The following is a 13,228-nucleotide window of genomic DNA, read 5'->3' on the forward strand; positions in this document are numbered from 1 at the left end:
CATATTTAAGTAGATGCCAGGCCTGGCCCTAGGTAATTTCGCCTAGTAGGCGAACCTTGGGCCGCGCCCCCCCTCCAAATTGCGCCCCCCCTCCCCACATACTATAGCTGTGGCGGCGGTGGCTGGGAAGGCCTAGCTGTTCTTGTGAGGCCTGGCGAGAACTCGCGAGATCTCACGGGAACTCGCGAGATCTCACCAGGCCTCACGAGAAGAGCTAGGCTTTCCTGGAGGCCTTCCTTCCTTCTGTGCGGCTTCTATCGCTCACGCGGACGCGTGGCTGGCATGTCCGCACAAGCGATCGAAGCCCCGCGCCAACGGCGGTGGCGCAGCAGCACCTCTAAAAACACCGACGGCGCTTTAATTACTCGGGGGTGCTCTCGAGGCCTCGACAGGGCCCCCTTCGATGTGCACCCCAAGCGGCGGCTTCAGCGCTTCAACATTGGACCGGGCCTGGTAGATGCATATATTATGCCTGAGTATACCTATGTGTCTATGTCATATAAAACAGGACATACCTAACTCCAAGAAAAACAAACATCGCTCTCCTTTCCAATTTTGCTTTTGGATCTCTCATCACTACATTAGTGGGGGAAACAGCATCCTTCAGTAGAAAAAGTTGTATTGTCAGTATGAATGTTATGTTAATAGGTAAAAGTTTTCCCCTGACATTAAGTTTAGTCGTGCCCAACTCTGGGGGTTGGTGCTCATCTCCATTTCTAAGCTGAAGAGCCAGCGTTGTCCATAGACACTTCCAAGGTCATGTGGCTAGCATGGCTGCATGGAGCAGTACCCGTTGATCTACTCACATTTACATGTTTTTGAACTGCTAGGTTGGCAGAAGCTGGGGCTAACAGCGGGAGCTCACCCTGCTCCCCGGAATTGAATTGCCGACCTTTCAGTCAGCCAGTTCTGCAGCTCAGTAGTCTAACCTACTGCGCAACCAGGGGCACCGAATGTATGTTATCATGGCAAAATAGTTGAGAATAAAATGAGACACTCGAATTACTGATTTTAATGTGTTTTAGTTCTATGTCTATGTCTCTTAATAAATGTGTTTTTGATGGTTCTATATTTTTAATCTATGCATTTTAACTATGTTGCATCCTGACTTGAGAAGAGGCAAGTAAGAAATACATTATTATTGTTGTTAAGGATGCTGACAGCTGCTGTTCTTGTTTGTGAACTCTGCAGGTACAGTAGAGTCTCACTTATCCAACACTCGCTTATCCAACATTCTGGATTATCCAACGCATTTTTGTAGTCAATGTTTTCAATGTATCGTGATATTTTGGTGCTAAATTCGTAAATACAGTAATTACTACATAGCATTACTGCATGTTGAACTACTTTTCCTGTCAAATTTGTTGTATAACATGATGTTTTGGTGCTTAATTTGTAAAATCATAACCTAATTTGATGTTTAATAGGCTTTTCCATAATGCCTCCTTATTATCCAACATATTCACTTATCCAACATTCTGCCAGCCCGTTTATGTTGGATAAGTGAGACTCTACTGTATATGATATCAAATAATGTGTCATTCTACTTTTTGTTTGTATATTAATTTTAAAAAGCAGATACCATATTTACCTACTTTTTATTCTCATAAAGTTAATGATATTTTCACTCAGTTACTTCAGATCCTACCATAGAGGTGTGCTTCCCGATTGTAGCAAATCATTTTCTTCCATCTCCAATAAACCAGAATCTAATAACCCTGTTTCTTTACTAGCCAACTTTTATACTAAAATTCGTCATCCAGTATACTGTCCTAAGCCAATAATAAATAAATACTGTTTGTCATATATGTGCCGCTATAGCTTTTATAAAAGCTCATACACATTGAACAAAAATCATTGAGATGCTGAAATGGCAACTTACCATGCTACATTATTTTTCAACTTAATATAGCTTCCTCCTGGGACACTGTTTATTAAATGCATGTTCTCAATACATGAGAAAGGGCTCTCTGTCCAGTGAAAATTAGAGAATATATTATTTCACAACTCCTGCCGTTTCTCTATTGCTGTAGTTTCTCTTGATTTCAAGAGATCAAAGCATTTTTAGTTTCACTTGATGTTGTAGAAGGAAAAACAAGTTCAGCTGATTTTCCTGCTGTCTCCTGTCTGTTGCCTAGGCACAAACTAACATTGCAAAGATTAATTTGATAAAAGCTTTTTAAGAGGCCACAGTCTCAAAGGGCTTTTTATGTTTCAAATCCCATGTGAGTGCATCTTCTGGCATTATGAGATCAAAATAACACTTTTAATTCTGAGAAGTATAATGTCCTATTCCTCATTCAATTCCCTTCCAGTTCAAAATGGAAATAGCTAGCTGCAAAGAATATTTCTGAGTAAAACACTCTGTAATTATCTGACTCAAAATGTCCCATTCTTGCTCACTTTAATTTGCTTACCCCGAGTATTGCAATGTTGACATATTCCATTTCTAGTTTTACTGTGTCTAGTTTCCCCCATTCATGCTACTTATCTAAGAAGAATGGGACATTTTGAGTAAGAGAATTCTATAGTGTTTTCCCCAGGAAGTTAAAATCTAAGAAGAGATTGGGTGGCATTTATAGTGAGCAGAGATGTAGCAAAATCAGTAAAGGTATGCAAGTCATTTCAATAAGCCTTCAGGGAAAAGCCATTAGTATAAGCATAATCCAAGTTTATGTTCCAACTACAAAGAAATTTAAATATTCTATGTTGGAGCCCTGGAGAAAATTGATCACACTAGAGTGGGACTTGCAATTGGAATACAAATTTGGAAAAATAACAAAATAGGAAAATTTGGCCTAGGAGCACTAAACACAGAAGACCCATTGACTGAATTTTACAAAGCAATTTGTTAATTGCAAACACATTCTTCAAACAATTCAAGAAGCTACTGTATACATGAACTTTGCCTGATGGCCAATAAAATAGATTACATAATTGGAAACAGAAGATTGAGAACATTGATTCTCTGCCAGAAAAAAGACAGGGAGTAGATTGTGGCACAGACCCTGAACTACTAATTTCAAAAATTAGAATAAATCTAAATAATACTTAATCAACTTGAACAAAACCCTTGTACAATTTAAAATTAATATGAAAAATAGATTTGTGTTATTAAGCCTACTTGACTATTAAGCTAAAAGAACTTTGGACTGAAGCCAGGGACACTGTCAGGGAAGACACTGTAACCAAAAAGAAATAGCAGCCTCAACAGATGGTGGATGAAACTCATCGAGCAGTTAAGAACAGAAATAAAAGTTGACAGAAAGAGAGTCAGAATCCTGAATGCAACTCTTCAATGACTTATACGTAGGGACAAGGGGAACTACAATGCAGAAAATAGAAGGTAGCAACAAAAGAAAAGAAAAACAAGTGATATATTCCACAAGATCTGGGGAAAAATCAAAGAAAAATTGAAATCAACATTGAGGTGTGCTACACACATTTAATGACCAAGATGAAATTTTTAAAATGATGGGAAAATATATGGAATAACTGTATAAAAGAGATGAAAGGCCACTCATTCATGGGGCTGCCATAAACTGAAGTCAACTTGACAGTGCTTAACAAGAGAATTATCTTTATATGACACTAGCTGTGCCCGGCCACGCGTTGCTGTGGCGAAGTCTGGTGGTATGGGAAATAAAGTATTGAGGAATTGGTGGTAGTTAAGGTAAAAGGTTTTCCCCTGACGTTAAGTCCAGTCATGTCTGACTCTGGGGGTTGGTGCTCATCTCCATTTCTAATCCGAAGAGCCGGCGTTGTCCGTAGACTCCTCCAAGGTCATGTGGCCATGGGCATGACTGCATGGAGCGGCATTACCTTCCCGCCAGAGCAGTACCTATTGATGCACTCACATTTGCATGTTTTTGAACTTCTGGGTTGGCAGAAGCTGGGGCTAACAGTGGGGGCTCTCTCCGCTCCCCCAATTCAAACCTGCGGCCTTTCAGTCCAGAAGTTCATCAGCTCAGCGCTTTAACACGCTGCGCCATCAGGGGATATTATTTCCTAAAGGTTGTGGATATACAATATTTCTGATTGTTTTGTTTTTTTTGTCTGCTGGAGGCAAGTATGAATGCTGCAATTAGGAAAAATGATTAGGATGTAATGGCCTTGCAGCTTTAAAGCCTGGCTGTTTCCTCCCTGAGTGATTTTTTTTTGTTGGGAGGTGTTAGCTGGCCCTGATTGTTTCCTGTCTGGAATTCCCTTGTTTTCAGAGTGGTGTTGTTTGCAATATTTTATGTGCTTCTACTGTCTGTGGCCCTGGAAACAGAGGATTTGCCAGACTTTGATGATGGGAATACTTTGTTGGGAGGTGCTAGCTGGCCCTGATTGTTTCCTGTGTGGAATTCCCCTGTTTTCATAGTGTTGTTCTTTATTTAGTGTTCTGATTTTAGAGATTGTATTGTTCTGTTTTATTATACCACATTAATTTTTATATATTCTGATTTTAGTGTTTTTGAATACTTGGAGCCAGATTGTATTCATTTTCACGGTTGACCGCAACACAATAATAATAATAATAATAATAATAATAATGATGATGATGATAGTAATAATAATGACTTTGGTAATACACAGTGCTTCACTCCCTTCTCAGCTTCCTTTCTGGAAGAATCCTTTCTTGGGAGGTGTTAGCTGGCCCTGATTGTTTCCTTTGTGGAATTTCCAATTTCCCTGCTTTATTTACTTTCTTTATTTTTTTATTTACTGTCCTGGTTTTAGAGATTATATTGTTCTGCATTATTCTATCCCAGAAATTATTTCATATCAAAGTAGAATCTCACTTATCCAACATTCACTTATACAATGTTCTGGATTATCCAATGCAGTCTGCCTTTTCATAATCAATGTTTTTGTAGTCAGTGTTTTAAATTCATTGTGCTATTTTAGTGGTAAATTGATGCACTAATGAATTGATGATCTGGAGCCCCCAGATGGCGTAGTGGACTAAGTGACTTGAAGGTTGGGTTGCTGACCTGAAAGCTGCCAGGTTCGAATCCCACCTGGGGAGAGTGTGGATGAGCTCCCTCTATCAGCTCCAGCTCTATGCGGGGACATGAGAGAAGCCTCCCACAAGGATGGTAAAAACATCAAAACATCCGGGTGTCCCCTGGGCAACGTCCTTGCAGACGGCCAATTCTCTCACTCCAGAAGCAACTCCAGTTGCTCCTGACACGAAAAAAAAGTGATAAATTTGTAAATACAGTACAGTAGAGTCTCACTTATCCAACATAAACGGGCCAGCAGAATGTTGGATAAGCGAATATGTTGGATAATAAGGAGGCATTAAGGAAAAGCCTATTAAATATCAAATTAGGTTATGATTTTACAAATGAAACACCAAAACATCGTGTTAGACAACAAATTTGACAGAAAAAGTAGTTCAATACGCAGTAATGCTATGTAGTAATTACTGTATTTATGAATTTAGCACCAAAATATCACAATATATTGAAAACATTGACTACAAAAATGCGTTGGATAATCCAGAACGTTGGATAAGCGAGTGTTGGATAAGTGAGACTCTACTGTAATTATTACATAGCATTACTGCGCATGGAACTACTTTTTCTGTCAAATTTGTTGTATAATATGATGTTTTGGTGCTTAATTTGTATAACGATTACCTAATTTGATGTTTAATCGGCTTTTCCTGACTCCCTTCTTATTATCCAACATATTCACTTATCCTGCTGGCCTGTTTATGTTGGATAAGTGAGACTCTACTGTATATTGATAATCTTATATTATCTGCTTAGAACTGGATTATATGAGGCCCCTTCTACACAGCTGTATAAAATGCACACTGAAGTGGATTATATGGCAGTGTGGAGTCAAGATAATCCAGTGCAAAGCAGATAATATAAGATTATAAATGGGTTATATAGCTGTGTGGAAGGGCCTTGAGTCTACACTGCCATATAATCCAGTGCAAATTAGATAATCTGTGGAAGAAGCCTAAGTGAGGCCTAAATTTGCCTGTCCCCTAACTGAACACTGGCTGTCCTTTGGCTGAATTGGTTGCTAGGCAACCAAGTGGGCAGAGATTAGCCCTCTAAGCTGGCAGCAATTGGATAAAAAATATTATTGCTTTCCCTCTAATTAGGACTTTATTTTTCTTTTCTTTTTGTTGTATCAACCCTGAGGCGTGGGTGAGGGGTTCTGTTGTCAAATTTCGAGGTTGGGGGGCTTGTACTTTTGTTGTTTTGTGGGTTGCCGTGATGCCATCACTCTTTTATATATATAGATTGGTGAGGGAAAATGTAATTTCTGTTTTATGCAAGAATTAAAGGACTTGAAATGTTAAGTTTAAAATATTGTATTGTCTACTTCAATTATTTTAAAATGGAAAATGTTTTAATACAGAGAAAGCAACAAGCAGCAAGTTAATTTATTATTTAATTATGAATTATTTAATTATGAATTTATTTTAATTTATTGATTTATTTCTAGTCCTTCTGGCTTCTAAAGAAACTATGAAATTTACAGAAACAGATACATGCACATTGAAGAAGTTTCATGAGAAGCTGTACAGATCGTTAATTTTTAAATTGAACATTCTAGCTTTAACTACTATACAGGCTGGTATCAAAACTGCCAAATAAACTGTGCACAGTAAGAAAAATGTCCACAATTTGTACACATTGTGGGATTCAAGTTCTCTTCTTGCAGAGTATTGGTTGCACTTAGTCACTATAATTCTATGCATTCCCAAGTTGCAATGATGGCAAAGTGTAAGAATGAGTAGTAAGTGTAGGATTTTCTTAATGTTTTGAAACTAAAGAATTTTAGGTATGAGTAGGCAGAGTAAGCTGACTAGTTCAGGACAGGGGAAATGAAAAAATGAGAGTAATTTGAGATTATCTGTATTCTTCAGTCTTTCTTTTACATATTCTTGGCTAGAGCTTTATAATCTGTCATCAGCTTTTCCCACTTCTCCTCTTTGGGGATAGAGCTTTTAAAAATAGCATTCATCCTCTTCCTCTTACCTGGAATACTGTGTCCAGTTCTGAGCATTACAGTTTAAAAGCGATATTGTCAAGGTGTAAGGTGTCCAGAGGAGGGCAACTAAAATGATCAAAGGTCTGGAGACCATGAATCCCTATGAGGAACATCTCAAAAAACTGGGTATGTTTAGCCTGCAAAAGAGAGGGTTGAGAGAAGACATGATAGCCATGTATAAATATGTGAAATGAAGAGGGAGCAGACTTGTTTTCTGCTGCCCTGGAAACTAGGACTTGGAGCAGGAGAGGAAATTCCACCTGAACATTAGGAAGAACTTCCTGACCGTACAAGCTGTTCTCTGCCTTGGAGTGTGGTGGAAGCTCCTTCCTTGCAAGCTTTTAAACAGAGGCTGGATTGCCACCTGTCGGGGGTATTTTGTGTTTTTCCTGCATGGCAGGGGGCTGGATAGCCCACGTGGTCTCTTCCAACTCTATTCTATGATTCTATTATTCCGTTTATGGCAGAACAGGGTCTACTGTTTACTGGAATTGTGGCTGCCTTCTTCTTTTTCTTCAACAACAAACCTTATTGTTGTAATAGTCTTAAAGAAAGGCCGGTACTACTACCACTACTAATACTGCTAATAATGGCAGCAACAATTATTATTATTATTATTATTATTATTATTATTATTTACCAACCTCTTTCTTATTTTTATGTTTACAGAGAAATATCTTCTCTATTGTTGTATGGTCTTCTTTTGACAATTAAATGTTTTGCCTTGTTGCAAACCGCCTTGAGTCCTCTAGGGGAGATAGGGTGGTATATAAATAAAGTTTTTTTATTATTATTTATCTAGCATGCCATAAACAGACTTCATTTTTTTTACGCTCTCCCAAATCAATTCAGTGTTGAGGACAAATAAAACTGCAATTCTTGTTTCTACCAAATGCACTGGGTGATCAGTTTACCACCCTAAAACAAAAAACTGACTGCCATAGGCCGAATAGTCTTCTCTGTCACCTGTGCAGTTAATCATATTTATTCATAAGGGACTCCCATGAGACTTCCCTCAATTAAAATGCATGAGTGGGTTGTAGTCCAAGAGAAGGTTCACATAGTACCTTCCTAATCAAGGAACACTTCTATTTAAATCCCTTCTTGACACATATGATTAGATTCCCATAGGAGCTGACTTTCTCCCATCATCCATGAGAACAGGAAAAACAAAAAAGGGACAGCTTTTTTTAGGACAAGCTGAAGAACAAAACAGCTGTGCTGGTTATAACCAAAGGCACTTGATACTGTAAATAAGATGTAGCCATCATTATTTGTAAACCTAGTTTGTGCTATGTATTGTTTTAATTTCCTTCTAAAGTTGGTGGCCGTCATCAATATAGCAAATGGTAACAAATTCCATAATAAAATAAAGCAATATCAAGCATTATAGGTTATGCCAAACAGAACTGGATGGTTGTTCTACTATTCTTTTATTGAGAAGGTATTTTGAATCAAGGCTCATGTTACAGCAGGAAGAGACAATTGGTTTAACATAATTAAACAAGAAAATTGTATAATAACAACAACAGTGAATCGAGACATATTGTGGGTTCAACAGAAAAGGCAGCATTGCTTAGTTTGTTATAGGCTGCGGTGTCAGTCTGATAGTATTCTAGTTGTTTTTTATTTGCAGATTAAATATAGCATCATAGTCAAAGCAATACCCTTTATTTTTAAATGTTTATATAGTTTTATGTGCCTTAAATTGTTTTACTTTTTTATTATAAGTTTTTAAACTTTTTTTGGAAGCCACCTTTGGTCCCATTCTGGAAGAAAGGCGGCATACAAATGCAATAAATAAAAATTAAGATAGTCTGGTAGTAAGTACTTCATTAAAGTGTCATTAGAGTGTTGGCATATGACTTTACAAACGGACAATATTGTCCATGAGGTGCATTCAAAAATAGTAGCTAGGTCCAGGGGGAAAAGCACCCCCTCCCCCCAATGTTTAAACGGTTAATGAACTTCAAATTCCATTCATACTGTAACAGGTTACCTATTTGGCTATTATGCTGGGAATTGAGTTCTTAAGGGGAGTTTGGGGGAACATAGATGAACCAACAACCATTATGGTAAGCTCTCTTCCCACAAATGTTGGCGCTGAAGCAGTGGTTCTCAACCTGTGGGTCCCCAGGCCTTCAACTCCCAGGCATCCTAACAGCTGGTAAACTGGCTGGGGTTTCTGGGAGTTGTAGGCCAAAACACCTGGGGACCCACAGGTTGAGAACCACTGTGCTAGAGGTAAGACTAGATTAAACTGGGAAGCAAAAAGGCAAACATGACATGTTGACTTGAGGATATAAGATAGAGTAGGACAAATGGGTGCAAACATGGAGAGGAGAGAAAAAAGAGGAGGAAGCAGAGGAAAATAGAGGAAGGCCTGGAGGGGGGAGGAAGAAGGGTGAGGCTGTGCTAATCAAATAAAAAGGGGAAGTGAGGGGGGAAACTGGTTTCAAGAGTTCAAGCGGAAGGATAGACTTCAATTGAGAGGAATCTGGCAAGAGAAAAGTCCCTCAATAGAAGGGGAAAATGGGGGAGGAAAAAGGGAGGAATGCCAGGAAGCAGAGGTATTGTCAAATATGGAGGAATGGGAGAAAGAGGGAAAGAAAGGGGAAATGAGAGTGAAAATAAAGGAATAAGGTGATAAGAGGGAATGGAAGGACAGGGTATGAAAAAGAAAAAAGGCAAAAGGAGAATAGGCACTAGTAAGAATTCCCTCCTCCATCCTTTAACCCAGTAGTTCTCAATTTGTGGGTCCTCAGATGTTTTAGCCTTCAACTCCCAGAAATCCTAACAGCTGGTAAACTGGCTGGGATTTCTGGGAGTTGTAGGTCAAAACACCTGGGGACCCATGGGTTGAGAACCGCTGCCTTAATCTTTCCAAGCCCTGGAAATGCAGACGAGGTTGGAAAGTTGAAGGAGCAGTGAAGTGAGTCATAGCTTGGGAAATTCCATTTACGACATTTGCATCTAATGAAGTAGACTTAGGATCTCATCACACAATGGAAATTCAGTGTCCTGGGATGCTTCTGCCCTAGTTGACCCACAGAGCCACGCGTCACCCGTCATATGACGTAGCGTCACTTCCGGTGGGGCTCTGTAGCTCAACTGGAGCAGAAGTGTCATAGGACTCTATGCTGTCAACACGGGAGCCTCCCCTTGTTTCATTTGGAACAAAGGGGCTACTGTGGGGACGCTTCCCCAAGTGTTATGGGGAAGCGTCAGCTGGCAATGAAGTGGGCACTGTGATTGCCCTGCTGCCCTCTGATTTGCCACAGAGGCTGACGAATCGGAAAACTGGAGCTCATCAATGTGATGAGGTCCTTACCCTGTGAAAACTTATGTTACCAACTCCTTTCTCTCAGTCTCAAAGGGACTGCAAGATCCCTTTTCATACTGATCCAAACTAGCATTAGCAGAAAGGGCAGGGGGAAAAAAAGATGGCAAATCTATTTCCACACCATTGCTTACCTGGATCTACTTTGCCTTGTTTGTTATTTCTTCTTCTTATTGAAACACAATTCCATTTCCCCTTGGTTTTGAAGTACATTTCTAATGATGTATCCAAGATAATTAGGATATCAAGAGCTTTGCAAATTTCAGCTGCTTCCTTGGCTGAGATGACAATGAACATTTTTCCTTTGTCACAAACTGATAGTTTAAAGGGATTACCCAATCTGTAGCTGATGTTAGCAGCTTTAGGACAACTCTTTTCTTTTCCACACTTTTTAATGCTATGTCCTAGAATACTTGTAATGCCATTCCTTTGATCTCAATAGAGCGAATGGATTCAAGGGTATTTCAAACCTTCATTTTCTTGGGAAAGTGAGCAAATTTTATTATTATATTTCAAGCCTCTCTAGAAAACGGTTGGTTTCAGTGAGCTCTTTCTCTGTCCTAGTCACTTAAGGCTACAGTGGGGCACAGTTACGAAAATCATGGTAAGAATACTTGGATCATGTTGTTGTCTTCCAGGGAAATAGGAACATCCCCGATGTGTCAATTATAAGTATTTTGCAGATACTCAGCCTTGCATTTTGGTGAGGCAATTGTAGTTTACGTGTCCTGGAGGTCCTGTTTATTTGGAAGGCTGGCAACAAGAGCTTCGTCTGCTGTAATACTGCTGCAATCAAACACCAGGATGGCACATAGAAAATGTTCAGGCTGTTTTATTATGATTATGCCACCAGTGTAAGGGTTTAATTTGCTTAGTGTGAATGGTAAAAGAAAGCAACAGGGACAGACAGTTGTATTTCTTAGTGCCCACCATCCTACGCAGAACAGTGCTGTGTGGGCTCCTTCGAAACTCAAAACAAATGGAGCCAGCCTAATTTCTTTGGATTGAAAGTACCATAGTTGAAGTGCTGCCACAGAGAAAGCCCTGTTATATATACCTTTCCTCTTATTCCATTATAACTAGGTCTGTTCAAGAGTTTTAGAGATTCCATCAATAACTTTTTTGAATGCCCAAGTAACCAATCAGAAGTTGGAAATGTTAAGATGTTTTGGCCTATATTCCCCAGCAGTTTGGCCACTGACCCCGTACAAGCATTACAGTCTGTGAAACAGGATTTCCTATACCTAGTCTATAATAAGGATTACTTATTGCTATTCCATTTCCTGAATTCCAGAAGGGAGGAGAAAAATGCCAGACCTCAAGCCTCCCTTTTAAAAACAGCAACAGTTCCTAAAATGGCAGTGCATTCTAGCAGCAACTGTTTTGGGCAATTTTCAGATACTTTGGCTTCGCTTTTTCTTGTGGTTCTAAGAATGATTCATTTGAGACTTTTCCATGACACACCACTTGAAGGGATACAATCTCTAATAAGCAAAAAGAAAAAGTCAACCCTAACCACAGAGTCACTGTTTTCAGACGGGTCAAGCAAAAGCAAACAACAAGCAACCCGTGACAAACTACAACAGCCCAGACCTAACCTCATGGAATGGCAAAACTCAGATGGCGTCACATTTAGGATTAGATTAGTGGGGGGCAAAGCTCATTTTGAAAAACATTAGATATATGTTTACCTCCTAATCCTTAGAGGTTAATTCAATAGGAAAAAAAGAATATGGGCATACAGTGTTGGCACTGTGGATATGTTTTTACCCCATGTGATTTAACTGGAGCTTTTGAGAACTGGGCCAGATATCATTTGCATAGCCCTGCTTTTCTTCTTTATCATATAAAGTGTAATGGAATCCCTGGAAAATGAGATAGAATGTTTTAACCTATGAAGAATATTCATAAATAGGGTGAGGAACCAGGGAGGGAAGGGCAAGAGATCCTAAGAGCTGTCCAGGAGGCAGGATCTGCGGCAATGCGGTAGAAATGACTCAATCACCAGCCAGGTGCTCCTCCTCCTCCTTTAGGTGCCACAGAGCCCTGAGGCTGCATCTTTGGATTTCAGGGTTTATTTGTGCAATTCTAATGCACCATCATATCTAACGCACACCCCAATTTTGGCAATGTAATTTAGCCAAAAAGGTAAGCATTAGACTTGAGTAAATGTGGTATTAAGTACATGCCATTGTTCCAAATTCTGGGGACCGCAAACAAGCGGTGCTGAGGATCTTCTCAGCTGGCTTGCTAGCTCCCAAAATATATAATCAATCTGTATTCTAAACAGATTGCTAGAAAGTATGGAAGGACATTGAACAAGCTAGATAAAGTGGGTAAAGATCCAAAGATCTCTGAGGCAGTGATAGAGGAGAGTATTTTGGAGGCAAGTGTCCACACCCTTTCTTTAGCTCCACTTTAGGTTTATGCAGTCTGATAGTTTTTGCCAACACAGATTTAAACTCTTGGTCTTATTAGACAAATTCTTAAATCTCTTAGTGCTTGGGACGTGTTAAGCATGAATATCTTAAACCAGTGGATGCTATACTGACTGTGTTGTGGCCCGCCTCAAGCCGCCAGGAGAGATGGGTAAAAAATAAAATTATCATCCTTACATCTCATACACACACATGATAAAATATAGCTAGTCAGTCTCCATATCCACAGATTCTCCCTGCATGAATTCCACCATCCTCTGCCAATACCAAGAGCCCACTGTATTTCTGCCTTGAGATAATCAAAATCTGGACATTTTGTGTAATTTGAAACTGACCATTTAAAAATGCCATCATTATTAAAGGCCTCGAATAACTCACCATTGAGACATTACTGTATTAACTCTTTCAGTCTATGCAAAAAAAGGATGTTTTCCAAGACCAGCTT

General features: G+C 39.4%; 1 protein-coding gene across 6 annotated transcripts in view; it reads left to right on the forward strand.

Moving 5' to 3' along the window:
• Positions 1 to 13,228, forward strand: part of wdpcp (WD repeat containing planar cell polarity effector) — a 222,074-nt gene that overhangs the window by 166,091 nt on the left and 42,755 nt on the right. The gene's annotated exons all lie outside the window — the stretch shown is intronic.

The sequence above is a fragment of the Anolis carolinensis genome, chromosome 1 (genome assembly GCF_035594765.1).
Source record: "Anolis carolinensis isolate JA03-04 chromosome 1, rAnoCar3.1.pri, whole genome shotgun sequence".
Taxonomy (NCBI): domain Eukaryota; kingdom Metazoa; phylum Chordata; class Lepidosauria; order Squamata; family Dactyloidae; genus Anolis; species Anolis carolinensis.